This window comes from Anolis sagrei, chromosome 3, assembly GCF_037176765.1.
Source record: "Anolis sagrei isolate rAnoSag1 chromosome 3, rAnoSag1.mat, whole genome shotgun sequence".
Taxonomy (NCBI): Eukaryota; Metazoa; Chordata; class Lepidosauria; order Squamata; family Dactyloidae; genus Anolis; species Anolis sagrei.
The window spans coordinates 195,030,536-195,057,885 of NC_090023.1; the positions used below are offsets into that span (position 1 = coordinate 195,030,536).

The 27,350-nt window shown below is 38.2% G+C and overlaps 1 protein-coding gene across 3 annotated transcripts in view; it reads right to left on the reverse strand.

Annotated features, from left to right (window-relative positions):
- The window catches only part of PTPRE (protein tyrosine phosphatase receptor type E), a 173,794-nt gene that overhangs the window by 100,481 nt on the left and 45,963 nt on the right, over nt 1–27,350 (reverse strand). Inside the window, exon 2 of one of the 3 annotated variants that reach the window (XM_060768628.2) lies at nt 18,307–18,329. The exons of the other annotated variants lie outside the window; for them this stretch is intronic. The gene's annotated coding sequence lies outside the window, so the exon portion shown is untranslated. The remainder of the gene's footprint in view (nt 1–18,306; nt 18,330–27,350) is intronic. 3 annotated transcript variants of the gene reach the window in all.

Genomic DNA, 27,350 nt, shown 5'->3' on the forward strand with positions numbered 1-27,350 from the left:
AAGAATCCCCTCATGGGGCAGAGCCTCTGGTAAGGCACTTCGGGTTCTTGGAAGAGTCAGTCTTTTCGTGACTGAGAGAGGAAGGCTGGAAGGTCTACAAAATAGCACGTCCAGTCGGAGCTGTATTCAAGTCCAGTCGGAGTTAAATATTGAGACCATCTTAAAGACAGTTGAACACCATACAAGAAAGAGACAATAAGAAGAAATAAAGGTTCAAGAGCCTCAGTTCAGCCGGAATTGTGTCTATCTCTCAAAGTCCTCTCCTCAAAAAGACTTTGTGGTGAGACTCAGGAAGAGGGAAAGTCTAAAATTCTTGTCAGTTAGTAAATTCTTGTTTGATTCAACTATATAGTCTCCGATGTGTTAACTGCGCAGCCAGTTCACCTTCCAAGTAGTTAAGATAGCATGAGGGCAGAAAAGCCTCTCACTGAACATTATCACTATTCATTTTCTTATTTACTACTATCGATCTGAATGACTTAGAGAAAACTGAAAGGAGCTTACACTCTGAAATTGGACCCATAAAGTACACACAGATTCACATACTTTAGCTTACAATCTTTAACTAAGTTACTAAAGATGTTTCACTGAAATATGTGAGAATTCTCTCTCTCTTTCTTTCTCTCTATATACATACACACAGTGTCAGCTCCAATATAAGAGAATTATAGTATAGCTAAAAGATGCAGTAATTTTAACAGGATCTTCAATTACCAGAAAGTGACATATTCTAGATAAAAATCGAAGGCAAGGATAGCCAAATAGTGAAAAGTCTCAAGAATACAGTTCAATGGTGGGCAAAACCAAAATTTTAAGTAGAAAGCAGATAGCCATTGGGCTGATTCCTTTTCAAGCTAGTTATGCATATATCCTTTAGTTTTGCCATTCCTTCTAGTGATTGTTTTTATGGCACTTTCTCTTTGACAAGTTTTGAAACATATACATCTCCACCGACAGCATTATGTACAACTTTCTTGCCAAGAAGTCATCTTTTAATCTGGCATAAAGACTGAGGACACCAAAAATCCAGAACATTCGTGTTATGTTTAGCCTTCACTTCACTGTTGTTTTATACTTTCATATGTTCATAGGGAAATTCTCCTGATATATAATGTGCTTCAACAATGAAAGGATTGGAAAGAAGGCCTTGATTCTGGTGCATTTTCAAAATTTGAATTGATCACAATGTATCAAGAAAAATGGCACACAAAATTGCATGCCCTCCCATTGGTTCAGATTATGGCTTGGAAATGGATTCACAGCATCTACCACAACTCTGACTATTTCAACTATTCTTATTCTTAAATGAAGTTATAACATTAAATGAAGCATTTGGTTTTGGCCTTACAATGTGAAAATGTGCTCCAGAGCAGTGGTTCTCAACCTGTGGGTCTCCAGATGTTTTGACCTTCAACTCCCAGAAATCCTAACAGCTGGTAAACTGGCTGGGATTTCTGGGAGTTGTAGGCCAAAAACATCTGAGGACCCCAGGTTGAGAATCACTGCTCTATAGGGGAGTGAACTGGGGAGGGACCACTTCTAAGCTTAGTGAAAGCACACTATGGAGAGCATATGAAGATGGTTCTTGGTCCCTGTGCCATTTTGGCAGCAAGCAGCTACTCTCTATGAGAGCATGAAATTTTTACTCATCATATGTCAGGTTGGGTAGAAGTTTTTCGAACTTGCATGCATAATACAAGGGTCCCCCTTCATCTGTTCATACTACTACCCTATCAGAGTGTGATTGTCTCCAGGGATGTGAAGAATACTTGAGTATTTGCACCCTTGTTGAAAAAGTGTGTCATTATAAGAGGGATATGGGATGGCCATGTAAACAGTTGTGGCCAATGTTATCTTAGAACTGATCCTACTGTTTACATGGACTCAAAATTCCTGTTTACTCTGGATTCTCAGGGAAAATTCAGAGCAACCTGAGATTTTGCCTAATGTGGTTCAAGGCTGTATAAAGGATGCCTTGTCCTGCGTTAACCTGGATCAGTTTTGTGTGTTGTTTAGTTGCCAAGAAGCTGATTCACCTGCATTTTGAGGTATGTAGTCATTGCAGATATGCCCTGTGACATATAATAACAGATTCAAACTAAATGAAAAAAGATTCCACCTACACATTAGGAAGAACTTCCTTATTGTAAGAGTTGTTCAAAAGTGGAATATGCTACTCAAGTGTGGTGAAATTCTTTCTTTGGAAAATTTTAAACAGAGGCGTGATGACCATCTGTCTTAAATGCTTTGATTGTGTGTTTCTGCATGGCAGAATAGGGTTGAACGGAATGATCTTTATGGTATCTTCCAACTCTATGGTGGACTTATTGACAAATAGACAGAGTGTATTGAAAGTGCAGCTGTACTATTATGTTGCACTTTGTATTTTACAACTTCATCATACGGGGCTAGATTTGACAGGAAATGCCAATCTAGCCCTGGTTAACCATGAAGTCGGCTGGTTCCCACCAAACAAAGTCCCATATGTTATAAGAAAAAGGAAAAGAGCTACAAGATTATTTGTAATTTCTAAACTGAATGGGAAAATTCTGTTCGTAGAAAAATAGGACTGTGTTGTGGCGCAGCTGGTTGGGAGTCAGCTGCATTAAAATCACTACTGACTGAAAGCTCATGAGTTCGAAGCCAGCGTGGGTCAGAGTAAGCTCCCGACCATTTGTCTAGCTTGCTGTCGACCTTTGCAGCCCTACTGTCAAGTAGGAAATTGAGGTACTGCTTATGCAGGGAGGGTAATTTAACTAATTTACGATACCATAAAAATCTCCAGCAGCATGCAAGAGAATGAGGAAGTACTCCATCGGTGTCACAAGTGAAGTGACAGCTCCCCTGGTGGCCATAATTTGAGCATACCCTCATGAAGCTGGAAAGTTAAATAGCCTTTGTGTGTCTGTCAGGCATGTAGCCGGGGGGGGGGGGGGCTTGAGGGGCTTCAGCCCCCCCCCCCCCGAAATTCTCATGGTGGTTCGCGAAAAGGCCTTACTGGTGCATTATTTAAACTGTTATGTTTATTCATATAATGATCTGATCACCATACTCAATATATCCCATATGCATGGGGGTATTGGGGTAATGATACAAAAGGTTTGCTAGGGTAGACCCTCTTTCACTCAGACTCAGCCCCCCCCCCGAAACTCAGCCCCCTGAAACCCTCCCTGAAAAAAACTCAGCCACCCCCCCCCCCCAAATCGAAATCCTGGCTACGGGCCTGGTGTCTGTCTATATATGTTGTGCGTCTATGGTATTGAATGTTTGCCATATATATGTGCATTGTGATCTGCCCTGAGGAGTGAGAAGGGTGGAATATAAATACTGTAAATAAAGAAAGAAATACCCATGGTTGTTTTGCATGTATACTTTCAGGAAGCAGAAAATGTGAAGGCTGCATTTGGAACAAAATGCACTGCTTTCTATTCAAAAAAGTATTGCTTTTTGTGTAGAAAACTCATTTCTGTCCCCCACTTCAAAGAGTATGTTCTACACAAAAACTGTATTCTTGAAATTGTTCTGTAGCTACTTGGAACCTTGGTGCCCTCGATAGCTGCCCTTGACAAGAAACAGAAGGAGCAATTTGTCAGTGTTTCCCTTAAGAATAGGGGATGAAACAGATAAGTCTTACTAAAAGGATAATGTATTCCTCATTTTAGCATGCTTACAAGTTAAATAAAGCCGTGGCCTATTTAAACATTTTTACAATGCCCTGTATTCATTATTGGGAGTTATTAATTTGTAGATAATATGCACAGCATCCTACACCAAGAACCTTACTCCAATTGGATTTTACTCATGGGAGATCTTGCCGTAACAATGGCTGTGCACCATAATTCTATGGGAAGCATAAGACATACTTTCATCACAATTTGGGTTCTACTGTATATTTAAACAAGAATATTATGTTCCAGTGACAGTCATAGCACGTACAGCTTGGCTTCCCGTTATCACTTCACTGAAAATGTTAAGTCAAATAATTTGCTTTCATTGGTAAAGCTTGCAGAACAAATCAGATACATAATTGTAATAATTTTAATATAAAGCCTCATTAAAGAATACAAGCTTTCAGTCTTATCAGAAAATGCAACGTAAAATTATGAAGTCTGAGCTAATTACTACATTGTGTCAGGTCTTAAATTACACATCCTAAATGCCAGGAGCTGTAATTTAAAATACAAGATAGTTTAACCACCTTGCTCACCTTACAGCCTTAAGTTAATTAGTGCCACAGTTATTCTATTGCTGTATATTATCAGAGATGATTAAAGATGCGTGAATGAACATATTTATTTAAGTGTGAATTTTAACATTATTCTTATTACTTCTATTTCAAGATAATTTTTGCCACATAAAACTTCTTCCTGGTTATAGCTAATCTTTTGGGGAAAAATATTATATTGAGTCAAAATCTATACACTGAAATGCAAGCAAGAAGAAGAACATGTTTAATTTTGTCACTATGTATTTGTGCTCTCACTATTATTTGTGTTATGTTCTTTCTAATTGTCTCTTGGGCCCTTCCAGACAGACCCAGGATCCAATCCCTATATCCCAGGATCCAATCCCAGGTTTTCTGCTTTAAACTGGATTATATGTGCCCACACTGCGAGAAAACCTAGGATCCGATCCTGGTATATAGGGCCTGTCTGGAAGTGTCCTCCGTCTATCTCGTAGAGTTTTTGTAAGCAAGGAACACTCAGGGGTAATTTGATGTTGTTCTCCATGAAATATAGCCTACAGCAGGGGTCCCCAAACTTTTAAAACAGAGGGCCAGGTCACAGTCCCTCAAACTGTTGGAGAGCCAGATTATAATTTTTTAAAAAATGAATTCCAATGCACACTGCACATATCTTATTTGTAGGGTAAAAAGCACTTTAAGACAATACAATAATTAAAATGAAGAATAATTTTAATAAATATAAAATTATATCAGTATTTCAATTGGAAGTGTAGGCCTGCTTTTGGCTGATGAGATAGGATTGCTGTTGTTGTTGCGTGTTTTCAAGTTGTTTCAGACTTAGGTTGACTCTGAACTAGGGCCGGGTAAATTACCTTGGAGGGCCATATCCCGCCCCCAGGCCTTAGTTTGAGGACCCCTGGCCTACAGCATCTGGTATTCATTGGTGGTCTCCAAACAAGCACAAACTAAGCCTGACCCTGCTTAGCTTCCAAGATCAGACAGGATGAGGTGCCTTCAAAAGTATTGGGAAATTAGAAATATACCATTTTGTTTCTTGTTCAAACCAGCAGAGGACCCAAAGAAATATCAGATAAGGATTGTTGTGGGTAATTTTTTTAAAAAGATACCAAATATCAATGGAAAGAGCAATTTTCTCAAATTTTGGGACTCAGCATCAGCTTCTAAGCCTCAAAGGTCTTCCAGAAACCAAACACAATAGGAAATTCCATAAGTTAAATAAAATTGAAAAACTAAGGATTTCCATGGAACAGATATCGTTTCAGTGCTATCAAATATTCCAGGAAGCTAGTATTGCTGCCTTGACAAAAACAAAACAAAACAAAACAAACAAGCAAACATGTTTAGCATGATCATTGTGTCATAGGTTAATAAGAGTAAGAATACACCCAAGTCAGTATGACCATTTTGGCTAGGAAACTTTTGGGAACTATAGTCTATAAAAGTAATTTCCAATGATCAGGGTAGAACTGTGAGTTGTTTGTACTCCTCACTTCCAAAGTAACAGAGACAAATCAGGCTATAAAGGAAATCCTTACACATACTACATTTTCTCAGATACTGCTCTGATTTTTTATATTTAATATTTTTTGGTTGTATAAAGAAAGGTAATTATATAAATGGCATTATAGAGACAAGTTGCTAAAGTAAGTGAAATTGCATCTTTTTGACATGATTTTTGGAGAAAAAGCTGGTCAAAAACATAGGTCACAATGATAAATATGACACTTAGCTTGTAATCCAGACATGCAAGAATATTAAAGCATTATGACGAGGTAGATATATGGATATTTTCTTATTTTGATGTTTAAATTTACAAGAACTTCACAAAATGGTGACTTGGCACTGTGAATTGAATGCTGAATTATTTAAAACTCCAGTGTGATGTGCAGGCAAGACAGTGTCGTATGCATTCCCTGCACAACAAGCAATAGGAAGAACACTAGAGGTTTCCTGATAAATTGGCAGAATTTGATAGGCTGAAAGCTGAAAAAGTAGGACTAACTTTAACCTCTTTTGAGTCAATAATGCTTGATGCACTGGGGAAAAATCTCTACAAAATTGATAACAGAGCTGCAAGATAGTCTAAAAAGTTTTTAATCTAGTTCCGAATTTCAAAAAAAAAAAAAAAAAAAGACAGTTAGATGCACCTATTGCTTTTGTGTTCCTTCAATTCATTTCCAATTTATAGTGACCCTAAGGCAAACTTAGCGCTGATTTTCTTGGAAAGATTTGTTCAGAGAGGGATTGACTTTGCTTTCCTCTGAAATAGTGTGACTTGCTTAAAATCACCTAGAGGGTTTCCATGGCTAAACTGGGATTTGAATTATCTTCTAGCGTCAAGGTACAACAGTCAAATTGTGCACCTAAGTCTTATTAAATTATTTGAATTGGGTACTTCATGATGTCCTTACACTCCAGTTTTTTCACATGTAACGCCCCCATTCTGTATGTGTTTATGTATGTGTATATACACACACACACATTTCCATTTGTAGAGAGCAGCACCACACATCAGGCCCTCCTTTGAAACTGTACAATTATTTTTCTTTTCAACCACGAAGTCCACATGATACGCCCAGGCAATTGAAGAAGAAAAAGTTGCACAAATACAGTGTGATTCATTTCCTGAACTCCCTGTAGTTACTAAAATCCATGGATGTTCAAGTCCCATTAGTATACAATGGCACAATAAAATGATGTTCTTTATATAAAATGCCAAAATCAAGTTGGCTTTTTGGCATGGGGGGATATTTTCAAGACAGTGATTGTTTAATCTACAGACACAGAGTGCCGACTGTAGATCTCTACTGTGTATACCAGTGGTTCCCAACCTTTTCTTGACCAGGGACCACTTTGACCAGGGAACATTTTGACCAGGGACCACTCGCCAACATTAGTACCAAAAGGGTTATGAATCAGTTTTTGGTCAATGTTAGATTCAGTTTGGGGTGCTGATTCAGAAAATTACATTGGATAGACCACATCAGCTCCACTTTTTGATACATAAATATGCCATAGTCAGCAACAGGGAAGGAGTGGCAGGCAGTGCAAAAGGAGAAGATAAATAAATAAATAAAGAGGAAGGAGGCTCACTGGCCAGATTTTTGTCCTCGTGGCCCACTGGTGGTCTGCGGCCCACAGGTTAAAAACCACTGCTGTATAAATTCCCTTGGCAGTTAGATCTCTCATTGTGTAGGTTCTCTGCTTTCCGATATGCTAATATGGATACACATTCTTCCTTCCAATACCATCTCTAACAAACTGTAGAATCAGGCTGGGAGAACAACTTTGTGTCTCTCAGCTGTACTATTTCCAAGGATCACTTTGTGCCAAATGGGTCACCTACGCTTCAGCACTTAAAACAAGTTTCATTTTTAAACATCAGAGAACATCCAATTTCCCCTATTATTCATTAGCCTTAGGAAGCAGAGCAGCAAGAAAAGCTGAAGTCATTTGCCCTTGTTGCTTCTCACTTCCTTTCGGTTACACAACTCTCTTCTACCCGACCTCTAGCTGACACGAATACAAAGAAAATTACTGTACAAAACATGTGATATATGTGCACATCCCAAGTTATGAAAAAGAGAATTATACATTTATCTTGTAATATGAATTAGGACAGAGAATATAGTTAATAAAAACAAAACAGAGGAAAGAGCCCAAGGGGCTGCATTTGGCCCCCAAGCCTGGGTTTGCCCATACCTCCCCTAGTCTGTATTAAGATAAAGTCTGTTCACCTGTATTCAGTTCTTATTGTTACATTTCTTAGAATACTGATGATGCAAAATAAAATTTAAGTAGGTAACAACTTTGCTAAGGCCCCTTCTACAGTGCCATACAACCCAGTTTATCAAATCAGATAATCCATATTATCTGCTTGGAACTGGATCTCATATGGAGCCTAAGAAGAGCAATACATTATATTTTCTATGAATGATATGAGTATAGTGATATTTTAGTCTATTGATGTTTCTCCATACACAAAAGACCGAAAGCATGTTAAAGCTTTTAATTGTGAAAACAGGCCAGCTCTAGTAAATTTTGTACAGTTATATTTAGAGATGCAACATGTTGTTGGACAACATCACAGTCTAGCATATGGTTCAAAATGAAAAAAAATGGTTTCCATGTGGACTTTATATTCTTTCCAAAGGCAAACACTGGTTTAAATGTGTGTGTGTTTCAAGTCAAAGCTGAGTAATTTATTTCTGGAAATGCAATCACATTAATCAATATGAAAGCTAGGCAAAATGGTCCCTGCTATCAACCTTCAAGAGAGCTTTACATAAGTGAAATGCAATTAGGGCTTAAATATCTCACACAGCATAACAACGCCACTCAAAAAACCAAATACATTTATTGCCGTCCTTCACCAATTAGGGGAAAAATACACTCTGCATCTGACAGTGTTTCTTTTCGTTTGGGAGGCATTGCTATGGTCACAGTTAAATGACAGAGTATTTTATCATATGCGTTTAGGCTCTAGTTTCAGTTATACTTGACAACGTGCGACAAAAGTCCTAGTCATGATATAACATATGGGACTCTGTGGGACTCCTGAAGAATGGCAATCTTGAAGGTGATGAAGCAGTCTGATTTGTACTCCTGCCAGCCTCTCTCACAATTCTGCTGACCAAAGCTGTAGAGAAAGTTTATTCTAAAGTGTGGGATAGTTGAATGTTCAGAGAAAAATCTATTGGAGCTGCAGTCCTTATTAATTTGCATTAATAACACACCCAATGTAAAAATGCATGGGCTACAAGAAGAACATATGGCTCAGGAACCTATGGCCCCATCAGATTTTGTTAGACTGCAGGTCTCATCAGCTTCAGCTAGCTTAGCCAACATTAAAGTACAATGGGAACAATAACTCTTCAACATCTGGAAGGCAAAAAATTCCCACTTCTACAGTTATGGGTGGCACCTAGAAAGTCTGTGGTCACTCCAAATATGGAAGTAAACCTATAGCTATAACGTTGCATTGTACTAAAACACAGTTGCAGGCCAAAACCACTGGGGACCCATACGTTGAGAACTAATCCAGCAAGTTGAGTTATGATGTCAGATCAAACACACTTCATGGACTACTGCTTTCAGGTTCAAAAGCTACATTCATACATTCTATTCCACCTTTCCTCTGGTGAAGTCCAAATTATTTACATGTCTTCCTTCTCCTTAGTTTATTTTCACAACAGCCTTGTGAAACAAGCCAAGTGATTTACACTCCACCCTTCCTCGAGAGTTCAGTACTAAACTCTATCTTTGAGATAATGATTACTCTTAAATTCATTGTTCCTGGTTATGTCTGTGTGTGCGTGTGTGTGTATGTGTTCTTCCTAATAAGAAGGAGTTTACATTTCAACTTCATTGTTTGTAAAAAAAAAAAAAAGACCAATAGTAGATTTCTTCACAGCACCTTCTCCACATAAAATAGACAATGGGAAACTATACTTTGCCAACTTAGAGGCTGCTAACCATAATTATCAATATTCCAGTATAACATAATACTACCCAACATTTCTTCCTGCATATTATTTCTAAAACCTTCCTTTGTTCCACTGATATAAGCAGAAAGATGTGTTATTCAATGTATTCCGTTAATAATGAAGCAATTCCTTGAGACTCACAATACTCTCCCTATTTAGTTATTCCTATATGTTTATGAACATTTACTTTAGGAAGCTTTATTGTTCTCAGAGGAACCTCGAACACCCACAGAATCGAACTATATGTAATATTAAATGGAACATATCTTTTCCTCAAGCCCCAAATTTTAATAGTCACATTGTCCTGCAATTTTCTTATTTTTCTAAAATTATTTGACAGCTGTAAAGTGCTATCTTAGAGGGACAGCATTATAATGGTTGAATAAGTTCACAATGAATAAAAAATGCATTTACTATATTCAGCTACATACCATGCATTTTACTATAGGTTATACATTTCATTAGATGAAGTAAACTAATGGACTCATTTACCTCATTCCCATTTGAACCAGCTCTATTCCACAGCGAGCACAACATGTTGAGATCCATTTTGCTTATTTACTGGAAGTAATCCTTTATCAGCAACTCTGTTTCAGGAAATCCTGGTCCTACTGCAACACAGGTCCTTTTAAAGGACAGGACACTGACCTCCCAAACTCTTTCCGTTCCTCCCCCTCATATCCACAGTCTTCTGAATGGAAATCCTGACTTTTGAGTGCTATATTAATTTTCTATCATGTGATACATAGTCAAAAGGCTCAAAGTCATAAAACTGTCTGGGAAAGGACAATTTTATTCAATTGTGTAAAGATTTCCTCTTAATGCTAGAATAGGAAACATTAATTCTGATCAATGATTAAGAAATTACTAACCTTCAAATCTGTTTCTCACACAAACTTTTCCATGCAGATGCAGAGTGCATGCAATTTCCATTGTGAAAAAGGCAAAAAGAAAAATCCCAAGTGAAAAAAGAAAACTAGAAATAAAATGTACAAGTTGCCACGTGCAAGGCACAGAGACTCAGGGCCCTTCCACACAAGCTCAAAACACGGGACCTGTCTCAGTTTTACCTGAGACGTCCAAATGCTCTTGCAGGCAAAAACAAATTAATTTGGAGAAAATTGGGATTTCCCAGTTTTCTCTGGATTTGTAAAACACCTGGAAAGATCTGGACCTTAAGCTAAAGTCGAGATCTTTCCAGGTGAGGGCCCTGTAGAGATACACTCCTAGGACTGCTTCTGCATGTCTGGGGGGTCAGTCCTCACAGCCAACCTGGTTCTTTGGGTTCCTGTTTTTCACCCCCCATCCCCAAGCCCCCCCCCCATTTCCCCCTCAAAAAGTTATCTGAGGGGCCCGGCATTGCAGGCCCTTCCTGAGAGTTTTCCTGACACACAAAAATGTCTCATCAGGAGGTAGGGTAGGGGAGAGATTTTCGTCCCCTCCCTTAAATTCCTGACATGTCATTTTCTTGCATCAGGAGTACTCTCTAGAGTGGGCTGAGCTTGCCAACAAGCTCTGTGGTTAAGTTTTTGAAAGGAAAATGGGAGACTGGATGATGGCATCTAGCCACTCCTCAAGGGAAAGCCCAGGATTTGGGTTGGGGGGTGGGGACAACAACCCAGAAGTGGGTTAAAATAACCCAGTTCCTCCTGGATTTTCGGATAGTGTAGAAGGGCCCTCAGATATCAAGTATTTTCTAGATCAGGGATTGGATCCTAGATTAATACGTTAAGATTTACCGATGGATCTCTAGATAGGTTGCAATTGGTCTATGAACCATTCTAGATTGATCTGAAGATGTCCTGGCTTTTGCAGTATGTGCATGTGTGTACTATTAAGTTGCCAGTTAATTTATGGCACCCCCATAAATTTCAGAGAGTTCTTCGGTGGGGAATATTCAGATGTGGTTTCATCAGTTTGTTCCTCTGAAGCACAGTCTACAGCACCTGGTATTTGTTAGTGTGTAGGTCCTTGGATCCTGCAGGTTGTTGTCTTCATATTCGATCGTTGTGTGTATGGAGGGGCTGTGATTTTTTTGCATGTGTACTAGGATTCTTCTCATATGCACATGCATACATACCTTGGGTTAATGTTTACTGTGATAGTCTTAAGGGTAACAGGCCAAATTTTCTCCCCTCTGTTTTGTTTTGTTTTGTATTGTTAAAGTTATATTGTTATCCTCCAAAAGTGAAATTTCATTCATAATACTATATGAGGTAGTGATTTTTGTTTGTTTCAATACACTTTGACATTAAAAAGAAACACACCGCAACATAAGAACAAAATGTCGCATTTGGCACCAGGCATTGCCAGAAAATTGTCCAGGACATGTCACAAATGCCACAACCTCTTGACACAATTGTCCTGTCTGGAGGATCCCCAAGGATTTTTCTTAACTCCCAATTGTTTAATAATAGCAAAGGTTTTCCAAGCCTTTCAATTACGCTGCTAAAATGAACAAAGTTTGCAGGGAATCAAGAATGGAGGTTTTATATGAGGCAACAATGAATGTTATATGAGATAACATTCCAAATTTCTGCCAAGAGATACTCTGTTAAGTCATTCTATTCAGTTATACTAACCTCCACATTTTCTGGTGTTGAAAAACAGCGAACGTTGAAAAACAGCGAACGTTGAAAAACTAAAATTTGAAAAGCTATTTTTTAACTGAAGAGAACACTTCTCTTGGAATTGGTAGGTCTTTCAGCACAACACTATGGGCAACCTCCAATAGAATTGTTCTGGGGAACCTATAAATGCCTGTAGAAATGTCCTCTCTGGGAATATTTAGATTCTCCAGCACTACTATATAGTCAACTTCCACTGCAAGTTGGCCATAGAGTTGTTCTGGAGGATGAAGAGATTCCTTGAGAAAATGTATTATTAAAATCCATATATAATCAAATTCGCAAAAGTAGAGGGTTGATTTTACATCTGCCCCACAACATCCACTATTTTACATCGGACTCTAGCACAGTGGTCCTCAACCTGTGGGTCCCCAGGTATTTTGGCCTACAACTCCCAGAAATCCCAGCCAGTTTACCAGCTGTTAGGATTTCTGGGAGTTGAAGGCCAAAACATCTGCGGACCCACAGGCTGAGAACCACTGCTCTAGCAGATAGTCCTTGACCTTCTGGAAACAAACATTCACAATCACATGAGGCTTTGATTTGTACTAAGAAGGAGGAATCAGTTCTATAGTCATCCTTGCTTTTGAAATTTAAATGGATCAGTCCCAGCTCCAACAAAGGAGGAAGGTCATGCCCCCTACCACCATCTCCTTTATTAGAATGAATTATGTAAAAGTACTGCAGTTCTTTTACATAATTATCTTTGTCACAGTGGTAAGTCTGCAATTTTTCCCAACACTAGAAACACACAGCAGACATTTTGCAAAGGGTCAAAATGTCTGCAAAACATTGGGAGTGGGGAGAAACCCTCCACTTTTGTTTCATGGCTAAAATTTGTACATATTTCCTAATTTTCAAAGGCCATCCCTTTTAAATCTTTATGTGTCCTTCTTGAGAGTATATTCAACTTTTTAAATGACATGATACAATAAAGCACCATATGTGAAACAAATATGTCTATTGCACAAAAATTAAATATAACTGAAATTATAAATACCTCAAGACAATGTGTAGCTTTCAAATGTATCAGTAGACAGACTTTGTTTATGCATTTCACTGACATGAGATTTCCTTTACAAAACAGTGTGGGAATTTTGGAAAAGAGAAGATATTTTCACTAGTCAGATTGGATGTAGGGGAGAAAAGCAGTACCAACAAAGCTCATCCTATCGCTATTTACATATCTATTTATTTAAAATAATTATAAGTTACTCTTCTTACCCCCCCCCCCCCCCAATATTCACAGGATATGCAACATTAAGAATACATAAAACAATTCCCAAAAAATCAAATCTTTAAAACAAACAATTCCCAAAAAATCAAATCTTTAAAACAAAGATGGGGCTCATCTCCCTCACTTGTTTGAATCTTTAAAACCTTTTGCATTCATTTAGTGCCTCTTTTCAATGGGAACACCTGTTAATAAATTACTCCAAGATCAAGGTAATAGCTTTTGGCAGAAATTGCCCTGGGCATATATGGACATTAGATCAACACACCATAGAACACACCTATTCAGATACCTGGGCATTGTTTCCAGTGAACCTCTTTCTTGGAAATGGCATGGGGAAGTAGTGAAGCTGAAAGCTGAGAAAATGCCAGGAGCTGTGACAGAGAATGTAAAGTAAAAGAATGAACATAGAGGACGACAGGATAGATATATGAGGGTTACATTCTTTTGGGTGTACAAACAAAGTACACCAAATACAGCATACTATGTTCCGTTGGGTGGTTCAAATCCAGCAAGCTACTGTCTCTGGCTTGCTGCTGAGACAAACTGTTTTAACTGCCACTTTCACCTTGAAAAGTGCAAAGAGCTCTGACTGGAAATAGCAAAGAAGGAAATGGGTGCCAACTCTCTGAAACCTGATCATTTCTAAGGTATGAAGCATATTTTAAAGACTGTTTAAAAGGACTGTTTATTCCCTCTGTTCTCTATGTGCATTCAGAAAGACTGCTGTATATATTGTTGACCTTTTACTTTTGAACTGAAATAAAGTTACTGTTACTTGTTAACAAGCCGAGTGACACTTTATTATACTACAGGGTATATTTTGCTTGAGAAACCGTGGTAAAGCTTCTGTTATTTACATTTACATCCTCCCACACAGATGGCTAATTCTTTCACACCAGAAGTGACTTGCAGTTTCTCAAGCCGCTCCTGATACGGAAAAAAAAAACATATTATGACAATGGGCATATAAACACCAGGCTACACAAAAGCCTTTCTACTATTTGGTCCATGAATCAATCACACTATCCAAAGCACATAATGAATTCAACAGTCAAAGGGAAAATTCAATGTCAAAACACTGGCACCACATATAAATAATAAAATTCTGGTACTCTTTTGCACGCTGCACTCACCACCTATTGCAGGCCTATTAATATCTTATGTATTCCACTGCTTGCCTAACTTTTATTCTCCAGGAAAACTAACCCACTAAAGAAAACTCTTACAAAGAAAGCAATTATTTCTCCCCTTTAACCCCACTTTTGAAGAATCATAAGAAATACAGCAGTATAAGATTGTTTTTACACCAAATAGATGTCAGTCTGCTAAGAGTATATAATGTAGACATGAAGTATAACATATCACAAGTGGTTTATGGATTCATGATGGTTTGACTATTTGAAAAGGCAGAGTCCAGTGATAAAATCTCAGCCTGAAGTCTGTCGTGGAAGCAGGAATCTTCACTGAGGAAATCTATAAAGACTATCCAATTTGTGATGAACTTGTCACTTTTGTTATGTTCATGTGATTTTCTTATTTTTGACTAGAGTATTTCTAGCAACCATGTATTCCAAATTCTGGCCCACCATTCATTCATGGATAGATCGCCTGTTCTGCAGTGCTTGGCCACAATTCTCCAGTTGATTTGTTTGTATACCTAATAGAACCTACTATTCCAAAAGTGGAGCATGTAGAGCTTGTGTGCTGCACAAGTTATGCATATTCCACTTTTCCCAAGGCTTTTGGAGGTTTCTATGCCCACCCCAATTTTTGACTAATTTATTTTAAAAAACATTTTTGACTGAAAATTCCTTACCAGGACATCTAGAGAGTGTGCAGTCTCAGTCTCAATATGTTTTGAAAACCTCTTCTCAGGCAATTTTAGGAATAACAGATATCTTTTGTTAAATAGTAGCAACTGATTTAACTGTGTTTTTTCAAATCTTCAAAACGGCAACACAACACTGACAAAATTGTCCCGATGTTCATTAGAAGACAGTAGTGAGCATTTTTGCCACCTCAAATAAAAGAAGATTAAGGGAACAGAAGATGGAATCAAAGTGAGGGTTGTGAAGATGTGACGCATCATGCTATTTTTCAAGCCAAACAAGGGTGGAAAAGAAACAGCAAGTGAATTTCGCAGGATGGCTAAAGGCCCAAAGAGGGTTAAATCCTAATGATGAATTCCCATAGGAGATGTGGCGCAGCTGGTTGGGAGTCAGTTGCATTAAAATCACTACTGACCGAAAGGTTATGAGTTCAAAGCCAGCCTGGGTCGGACGCCATACGACGCCATAAAACTCTCCAGTAGCGTGCAAAAGAAGGAAGAAGTACTCCATCAGTTTCACAAATGGATGGCGAAGCGACAGCTCCCCCAGTGGCCTCTGTGTGTCTGTCTATATATGTTGTGTGTCTACGGCATTGAATGTTTGCCATGTGCATTGTGATCCGCTCTGAGTCTCCTGTGGGGTGAATAAATAAATAAATAAATAAATAGTGCAGATATCCCTAAGAGCCAATGTTATCTCCCAAAACCTGGAAGATGCCCATCCCTGGTACCCTTCTCCATGGGCTTGTATGTGCCTTACAGTCAGCTACCAACCTATGGTGACCCCATGAATTTCATGGGATTTCTTGGGCAAATAATTCCCCAAATTGTTAGTTTCCCACACATTCAATCCAACACATTCCTGCCTACCCCATATTCCATTTGCTCTCTGATCGGTACTCATAAAATGGGCTTAGAAATACCTACTAAGATATTGCCAGATTTTAATTTTCTATTATTGCCCTCCTTTATCCATAACAAAATCTATTTTAAGGCCAGGATTAATTGTCTATGTTTAATATATAACCATTGCAACCCACAGGGCTTAAGGAAGAGTGAGGCAGCTTCAAACAGCAACTTGTTAGATATCATACCATTATGATAAGAAAACTAATTGCTAGCTATTTTACATATAATTATTAGATTTGTATTGTCAGAGAAGGACATATAGACAAGGCTGAGAGAAGACATGATGTCTATGTATAAATATGTCATGAGAAGTCATAGGGAAGAAGGAGCAAGCTTGATTTTTGCAGCCCTGGAGACTAGGACATGAAACAATGGCTTCAAATTGCAGGAAAGGAGATTCCATCTGACATGAGGAAGAACCTCCTGACTGTGGGAGCTGTTCAGCAGTGGAACTCTCTGCCTCGGAGTATGGTGGAGGCTCCTTCTTTGGAGGCTTTAAAACAGAGACTCGATGGCCATTTGTCTGGAGTGCTTTTGAATGAGATTTTCCTGCTTCTTGGCAGGGAGTTGGACTGGATGGCCCAGGAGGTCTCTTCCAACTCTATGATTTTAAGAAACACTTGGTGATTTTTTTTACATTTCATGTCCTGAAGTAACTGAGCATACTAGAAGAGCAATTCTACTTGAATTGGTAGGTTCATACCCTTTTCTACTCCAAAATGTGAACCTCTGATAAATATGTGGGCCAAAACATGTGGTATCCCAGATCACACAGATAGCCAAAATATTTTTCACTTTGATCTGGAATTTAATATGGAGGAGAGGAAGCCTGAAATACAACTCATTTTTTTCTCCACATTTACCAATGTGGTTTATTTATGTGCCTGAGAACCCTCAGATGTGTATCCAACTCTTGTGTTCCTCTATCACATTATGAGGAGCCTCTTGGTTTTCACCATTACTTCTTTATTTTTTCTACCCGCAAACCGTTCCAAAGAACTTGACAAATCCTATAACTTTCCAATCCTATAACACTTTCCAATCCTATAACATTGATTATGGGAATGCTCTTCTTGCAACAAACTATCTTTAGCCATAGTTTCATAGCTTTGAGTTTTACGATAAATATTTTTTGCCCACTTTGGCAATTCCTACCACTTTACCTAGTAACTCTAGCTAAAAGAACTTCTGATAACTTTCCTCCTGTACATGTAAATACCACACACGCGGGTGAAGATACCTAGTAACAATATAGAACAGGTATGGGCAAATGTCGACCCTCCAGGTGTTTTAAACTTCAACTTCCACAATTCCTAATAACCTACTGGCTGGGTTGTTGTAGGTTTTTGGGCTATATGGCCATGTTCTAGAAACATTATTTCCTGATGTTTTGCCTACATCTATGGCAGGCATCCTCAGAGGTTTTGAGGTCTACTGGCTGTTAGGAATTGTGAGAGTTGAAGTCCAAAACACCTGGAGGGTTGAAGTTTGCCCATGCTCGATACAGAAAGATGTTCTCTACAATTTTCCCTTTATGTAAAGTTATTCTCCCATTGACTCTTGTACTTTTAAGAACTCTGATCCTAAAATCTAAATGCAGCCAATGCAATTATAAAGAAGGCAAGACAGCTCTGTCAACATGGATGTAGAACACTTTTTTCTATCCATCAGCTAGGGGCAGATCAGAATAGGAAACAACTGCCATCAATACCATTTTCTGACACTATACTTCTAACGGGTTTCAAATGTCATGTCAGCGACAGGCAACACCTTAATTTCAAGACAGTAATTTAATGGAAAAACCACATGCTGTGGAAAAAATAGGTTGCAAAGTTTATTTTTTTTATTTCCACATAGGCTGACCTATAAAATTTAAACATAGTTTGACAGCTGTATACATAAACAGCTTCAATGTGTTAAGTTCATGTAAAATTTGACATTTCATACTTTAAAACATCTAAATCCAATTTGAAAATACTGGCCATTTATTTTAAATGATTGAGTATACTTACCCACTTGAAGAAGATGCTATAGGCTGCAAAGAAAAAGAGAGGGGTTTTAAAAGATTGTAATTCTATTCATTAAAAATAAAATTCATTATGGCTTTAAATTTAGTTATATGTTGGAGCCTTATATCTTGTGTCTAACCAAGATTTCATGTGAAATATTAGTTATACATCACTTTAATTCTTTGCGTGAAATCTTGGCTGGGTACAGTTTGTTGTTGTTCTTATAGACCTTCAAGTTGGTACCAACTTACGGTGCTGCTATTGTAGGATTTTCTTGATTTATTTAGAGGGGGGTTGCCACTGCTTTCCTCTAAAGATAAAAGTGGGATTTCCCCAAGGCCACTCAGTTTCTATGGCTGAGTGATTATACAAATCCAGACCCCCCAAGACCGTACTCAAACCAGCATTGAACTAGCTCTCTGGGCACAGTAATACTATCCCATTACAAAAAAATGAGACACAAAACAAGCTGAATGGATAACACCACAATCAGTTCTACCATTAAACATCATGGAAAACAAATTAAACAATAATACCATGAAATAATTAGAATAAATGATAAATATCATTGAAGTTCAAAAGTCCCCCTCCTTCTTCCTGGTAGTGCGAGCGCTTCTGCTATCAGTCCAGGACACCCCAGTGGCCAAGAGCTCTCATGGAGTGTTGTGGCCATCTGCAATAGTAGCTGTGATGGTAAAGTGATGGTCCAGCTGGGCTGAAGTGTTCTTAGCCTTGTAGGACCATGTAGAGAACAGAGTACATGGCTGCCTCTAGACTGGCCCTACAATAAGTGGCCATTGTCAATAAAACCTTAGATATTCCACTTCCTAAAGAAGTTGACCTATCAGCAAAGAAATCTTACAATAGAAGCAACATCAAGGAACACACTCACAGATAGGAACCAGCTTTAATGAGAAGAAAGAGGAAGGTGTTGAATTACAACCACTTTATTAATCCTGTGCTGGGCATTCAAAATGGTTGTGTGCCTTTTAATGGCTAGATATAATCCAGTCCCCCCAACATACCCCGTAACTTGAGAGTCTCCCTAACTTGAGGCTGATTGTACTATCAGTTATAGTTATGGTTGGACATGTTTGTTGTTTATAAATTAAAACCAGCATCATCACGGACAACTCTTGCATGCCCTTCATAATACTGTTTATTATGAATTGTAATTTTTAAGGTATTTATGCTGTTAGCATCCTCTGATGCTCATGTGAGGCCGGCCGTGCTGAGTCCTCCTTGTGGGGAGAAGGGCGGGATATAAATATATGAAATAAATACATAAATAAATAATACTGTTGAAATGTATGATTTTATGCATAAGTAGTAAAGATTGTTCAATTGTTTGTTCCTACCATCTCACAATATTATGCTAGTGTCCGGGTCCCTAGTGAAGAGATGGACAGTATTACAGTTGATTAAAGCTAACTGCCCAGACATTAGCCTATTACAGGAGACTCACAAGCATAGAACTAACTAGAATGTATTATCTTTTAGCTGCTTGGGCAAATAATTCTGTGCAGGTGGATCATCCAAGGCAGGATGATCAGTGTTCCTTCTGGCTGTGGATTTACCCTTTGAAGACATTGGGACCCTTTGGGACCCAGATGGATGATTTCTGTGTGTTAAGATCATCTTAGGGACCTTCCACACAGCCATATAACCCAGAACATCAAGGCATATAATCTAAAATATCTGCTTTGAACTGTGCTTTCTGAGACCACAATGTCATATAACCCAGTTCAAAGCAGATAATGTTGGATTTTATACACCTGTGTGGAAGGAGCCATAATAGGCAAATTGTTCACAATTTGTTCAACATGCAGAATTAAAATTTTTACATAAACACGGTCTAGGAATGTAAGGATATCCAGTTTTTACATAACTGCTGATGTAATTAATAATGGTGAAGCCATATGTTCTCATAATATTCAAATCAAATTAATACATTTGAAGCTTTCATGGTTACAATAATTCCAAATAAGCTCATTTGCAAATACATGTTAGACATCATGGGTCTCCACAACCATTCAATTTAAAATATTTCTATGAAATATGGTCTTAGAGAATGGTTTCCCTACATTCTAAGGTTATCGCGGACATAAGCTCTACTTATTCTATCTCCCCCATAAACCTGGAATGCACATTAAAACTACAGCATAGATTGCACCTAATGTTTACTCCTTGTTATGGAGGTGATGTAGTTTTGGCTTGCATCAGAACTTGGGACTCTTTGGCACTGCATAATTATATCACTATAATTCCATTTAACTGCTATTGTTCCAGTGTATGAAATCCTGGGATTGGAAATTTCAGTAAATAAAAATATCTCCTTGAGAGCAATGGACCTTCTCTAAACTAAAAATTCCAAGATTCCATCAGCTATTGCAACAAAATAAAATTACGATGCTATACTTTTGTAGCATAAATGGCCTTCTGATTAAGGTACACATTTTATAAAAAGCATTTAAAGCATACTGTGTTCATTTTACTTTTCAATCAGACTATTGAGAAAATAGATCAAGAAATTAGGTCACATAGCACAGCAGAGGGAGAGAGATATAAATCTAAACACAGCATAGTTATTTCATAATCGGCAGCCATCTACTTATTTTGTGCTGAGTTCTAGAGAGAATGTTATCCCTTTTGGAAAGCATTGTACTGTGCAGTATCTGATGAAATCATTTCAGTTGATTATGTCGCACATCAAAAGCCACATAACTAAACTCATTTAACACTCATTCTGCATTATGAAGATTAACACATTGCAAATAGTTCCAGTAACCAACCAAATTCAATAAAACTAATTAGTTTTTCCCCTGCACTCTAACACAGCTGCCCTCATTTCCTGCTGCATTCTTTTCACTCCTAACACTCTCTCCTCCCTTTCCCAAATCCCTCAGTCTCTGACCTTCAATTTGAAGGTGCAAATGGCCAACGCAAGCAATTACAGAGGCGATTTTGCAGACCATTACACCAGACCAAACCATTTAGGTACAATCACACAATTACTGTTGATTGAAACTCTGAAATATGAACACAAGTACACAGTATTTTCTGGAAGACAAATATTTACAGATCTGTGACTCTAGATCAATACTGGAAGCTAAAAGAAAAAGCTAATCTAAAGTTTCAACATTGCCTTTCCTTTTAACACAGAGAGAATGTCTTTCCCTCCGAAAAAGTTTGGAAACAAATGTGGGAAATATCTTTCATGAACAAGTCTGGTTCCTACTGTAGTGCGAACTAAACCTGCACAAGCCTGGATTCGATTGTAGTCTGTCTAAGCAACTATTAGTGACTCAACATTTATATAAAACCCATTGATTCAGTGTCTTTACTATAGTTGGGAAGAAGATGAAGGCAAAGAAGAAGAAGAAGAAGAAGAAGAAGAAGAAGAAGAAGAAGAAGAAGAAGAAGAAGGCGGCGGCTCTGGCACAAAATCGAAATGCAAAGGCTCTGGCATAAAGCAGTACAGGTGATCCGAGTGGTCATTGGCACACTGGGTGCTGTGCCAGATCTCAGCCGGCATTTGGAAACAATAAACATTGACAAAATCATGATCTGTCAACTGCAAAAGGCCACCTTACTTGGATCTGCACATATCATTCAAAAATATATCACACAGTCCTAGACACTTGGGAAGTGCTCAACTTGTCATTTTGTGATACGAAATCCAGCATATAGATCTCGTTTGCTGTGATATATTGTGTTTCTGTGTCAGTAAAATAATAATAATAATTTATTTGCATACTGCCCTTTCTCCCCGAAAGGACTCGGGGTGGTTTCCAACATATAAGGCAAGCATTCAATTGCCAGAAAGAAAACCATACAGACAAATTACAACAAGGCAAACACATAGTATGAAAAAACAACCTAATTTAACTTAATAAACAAAATAACAAAAAAGCATCATAAAATACAAAATACCCACTAAAACACACTAAAAATAAAAATTTAAAAGCTCATAGCATTATAGCTCCATCAGTTGAGGTTCAGCAACCCAATGACCAGAAATACAAAATGAACGTGGCCAACTATAAAAGGGCTAGGCAAGGGATAGAGCAAACAGTGTGTCATAGAGCTGAGGAAGTGGATAAAGTGCAGAACAGAGTACTATCTGGGGACCTAGGGACTAGGGCTAGGGACTAATCATTCTCAAAAACTTGTGTATATAATAATTGTATATAGTGCAATTAAAAAAGTTGTATACAACCCTGTAATACAGAGGTTGTCAAACGTTTTCAGCCGCGGAACCCTTTTTGAAGAAAAGGTTTGTTGAGGAGTCCCAATAAATGTTTATATTATATTATATTATTATATTAATCAGACATGGGCATACTCTTTGACCAATTTAATGTAACAGTATTTCAGGGGGATACCCCAGAGAGAATCCAGACCAACTCCCTTCTGCCGTGGGCAAGGGGGAAAGAATCTGGGTGGCGGGGAAGGTCCGGAAAAAAGGCTTTTGGTGATAAGTGTGTGTGGGGTGTGAGAGGTGAGGAAAAAGGCTTTTTAGTGGAAGGGGGTTGATGGGAAAAGGCTTTTGACAAGGGAGGCAGGGAGATGGGAGGAGCAGGAAAGAGGAGGGCAAGTTTGGAGGAGGAAAAGGAGGATGAAACCATGGAGCCCCCAGGATGCTTCACGGATCCCCAAGGGCTCCCGGAGCACACTTTGAGAAACCCTGCTCTAACAAATGAGATGGAGATTTTACAATGTTCACATCCATTGACACCATTCAGAAATTAAAAGATTATTTTATTTGAGAATTCAGAAGTAATGAGTGATTATAGGATTTGTTTTTTATGCACTTGTTTTATATGAAATCTTAAATATTACAAGATATATGATATGTCAGTAATTGATTGCTGTAAGGATAGCAATTTCTCATATAATAAAAAACAATTTGGCTCTTCCTGTGGGACTTAGTTTATATGTTAATATATAAAGCATAAAAATATAATAGAAATAAAGAATTATCAAGGTTAGGGAAGCTAAGGAGGAAGATGTTTATTGTTAATATAGTTTTACTGGGAAATTGTTCTTGTTGATACTGTTTCAGAACAATAAAAAACAGGATAATATTCCCCTTTCCAAACTGTTATTAGAACTATTTAAAGGTTCATTTATACAGGCTGATATTTAATTCACATAGTTTACAAAAGCATACAGTAGAGTCCCACTTATCCAGCTTTCACTCATCCAGTGTTCTGTATTATCCAACGCAGTCTGCCTCCCACCCGGATCCACAGCTGTTTCAATACATTACAATGTTTTTGATGCTAAATTCGAAAAATCAGTAATTACTACATAACATTACTATGTATTGAACTGTTTTTCTTTGTTGTGAAATATGATGTTTTGGTGCTCAGTTGTAAAATCATAACGTAATTTGATGTTTAATAGACTTTCCCTTAATCCCTCCTTATTATCCAACATTATGCCAGTCTGTTTATGTTGGATAAGTGAGAGTGTACTGTACTTCTACCTTTTTAAGTATGCAAAATTTGTGTATGAAAAAATGTAATGGCTTAATGGCTCTTTTTATTATTTTGATTCCAAAAGCTACACAACCTCTGCCCTCTTACACACATGCATTGGACAGAAAGAAATGGAGGATGCTATTATTGAACTTCCTGGTTCTTAACAGATGTTTCCTGCAAAGGGCATGTTCAATGAGTAATGATGGTAGAGTAAATAACAATATATTAAAAAGCAGCGACATTTAACCTAGTGAGGTGCCTTTTTTCTCCATGGATCAAGCACAACTAGTATCTAAGATTTCAATGTGCTTCGGTTTTCCAAAATGCAGGACTTTAATAATTGTGCTTAGAATGAATCTAGACCTGATTGAGTCATCTAAGTGCTTAAACTGGGGAGTCTTCCTCCACTTGATTGACACAGTGTTTAATTCAGGGCTCTCCTATCTTTTTAAGTTTGTAGGGTCATTGATGTTCCATGGGGGAATGTGCCATGGACACAACCATGAAATACCTACCATTGCAAGAGTAGCTGGCCATGAAATAACTTCTGTGTGGCTAATTCCAATTTTTTTATTGCTATGTTTTTATTTTATATGGATTTAAAAAATATATATTATTGTTTATTTGCATATCAATAATGATTAATTATTTGGCACGATTCCTAATGGTCTCTCCCCATACAAAACACTCTAAAGTCCCATCTACACTGCGATATAAAATTCAGACTATCTGGTTTGAACTGGATTATATAGCAATGTAGACTAATATAATCCAGTTCAAAGCAGGTAATCTGGATTTTACTTGGCAGTGTAAATGGGGCCAAAGTAATAGTCAACCTTAATGTGACTACCTGATAATTCTTTACTGTACTAGTGATACAAATGGTGATCTAGCTTTTCAGGTATTCTTGAAAAGCTGTCTGGGCCTTTTCTAGACTATGAACACACTTCCCTAGACATGGTGAGGTGGGCAGCATATTCCCTAACTCTTCATCGGACACCAAAGTCTCTTCAAAATCTCTCTGGTAACTCATTCCATGTTTTTATAACCTCTCATTTTATAAGTAATCTCTGGGCCCTTCCAGACAGGCCTTCTATCCCAGGACTTGATCTCAGGTTTTCTGCTTTATATTGGATTATATGAATCCGCAATGCCAGATAATCTGGGGTAAACAGAAAACCTGGGATCATATCCTGGGATCTTAACCCTGTCTGGAAGGGCTTCTGTTTCATGCTGACTCCCAATAAATGTATCCTAACCCAACTCGGCTGTTGCTACCCAGATAATGGGAAATGCTATTATCACAATGAGCCACTGGAAAGAAGATAACAGGGTTGTTGTAGGTTTTTTTCGGGCTATATGGCCATGTTCTAGAGGCATTCTCTCCTGACATTTCGCCTGCATCTATGGCAAGCATCCTCAGAGGTAGTGGGGTCTCACGAAACGTCAGGAGAGAATGCCTCTAGAACGTGGCCGTATAGCCCAAAAAAACCTACAACAACCCAGTGATTCCGGCCATGAAAGCCTTTGACAATACAAGAAGATAACAGCTGTAAACAATGGGCACAAATATGGTGCTAATCCCTGCACTTGCCAGTCCGCCACACCATTCCTAAAGAAAACCAACTATGCATGATCTTTTGTAGATTATAATCCACTTCCTTGCACATTTGGAATTACTAATTTGCATTTATCTTTGTGAACAAAGTAGATGCAGGAATGGTTTATGATTTCCTTCACTTTGTCAAGGGAGACACACTAATTTAAATAGATTTCACATTTACCTAAAGGCTATAAAGATGCTGTCTGTGCAAACTCTTTCTGCATTTTCTCTGACTCTTCTTTCTCATCTTGCTTTTTTGACAATCCTGCTCCTTTAAGACACTCCAGCTTTCTCCACTGTCCCTACCCCTTGACTCATGGCTATAACTTCAGGGAGGCAAAAAGAAACCATTGCTCTCCAAATAAGAATTTCCTCAAAGTATCTAGCATTACAGTAATTTGAAATTTCAGGTGAATATTTAGAAATAGAGTTTAGACCAGGACTTCTTAATTTTTTCCACTTGTGACCCCTTTTGGCCAGGGAAAATTTTTACATGATCCCAGAAATATGGAATAGGTATAAAATCAAACATTTAATGAAAATAAATCAGTATTTGCAAGGTTTTCTAACAGGCTGATTTTCCTTTTTGAGGTGTATGCCTGAAGCATCTTCTGCAGAATCCACTGTAAACACAGCACCAAAGATTTCTGTAAATGTCTGAAGCAGCCACTAGAACCTCATCACAATAAGTCACCTAACACAGGTGACAGTGTTAGGTGGGCATTGTGGCAAATCGATCACCCTGCACTCCATCCACATCACCCACTGCTGCATCTTCCCCATCACACAGGGAAAAGTGTCACTGTCTGGCTTCCCCCTGCCCTTGCTCTATTGCTGGCAATGAGAACATGTGAAGCCTCCTGTGTTCTCGTTGCTCCCTCATATGATGCTTTCAGCACAGTTCAGGGGCTGAGTTAGCTTCTCCCTTGGCACGCGGTCTTTTCCCAACCCCCATCCACACATATACTGTACATTTATTTTACTGAACAGCTGCAGCGCAACAAGCCATTTGATATCTTCCAATAACAAAAGCTATCTGCAGAATATGTATCATGTATATTTGAAACTGCTACTGGAAGTAGATATAGAGAAGTAGGTTGATGAGATCTAGTGGACTCTGTCCCCAAACTGTGCTGAAAGTGTTGTATGACAGGTAATTTATTTGCCCGTGTGATGAAGACCTAGGAAACGTTCAAAAACTTTTACTGTTGCATAAACTTTCATGACCCCAACACTGAGCTAAAATAATTCAATTTGGGGTCGGTACCCACAGTTTCCTTCATTCTTTCCATCTGTCCTTCTTTTACACTTTTTCAAAAACAAAATATTAGGCTGCCAAGTCCAATACACAACACAGCACCATCACCCTATCATTTCATTTCCTATATGTCAAATAACAAATTGCTAGAGAAGGAGGAAGGGAGAGTTTAAAAAACATATATGGAGAGCATATAAAAACTAGCAATGCCTTGAGGAGCCATATAGGACCCAAGAGCACTCTGAATAAATAAAGATGCTGCACAGCTGAAAGCTTGGGTGCCACTTCACTTAGCAATATAGCCAACTGCCAGGTTTAATAGCTACTACCCCATGCATGAGTCCAGATGCATTCAGCAGCTCCACACCAGCACCACACACTCAAGGCAGCTGCCAGCGCAGAAATGTAATAAATACTTGAGTTGACATGCAAAGTAAGTGTTTTTTAAACACTGAACCTGCCACATAAACTGCTATGACAAATGAGCCTATTTCAATGACCTTTAGGAGAAACTATGCACTGAAATCAGCCCATAAAATGTATTGTAGGGGTGAATCCACACCAGTGGGATATCCAAACTCTACTGTACAGTATCCTGCCCCACTTTAACCCCGCTAACATCACATGCATCCATTATAATCTGAGCACAAATTGGCATTGTCAGACATATTTTTCCTATATAGGTACAAGAGGCATTTTC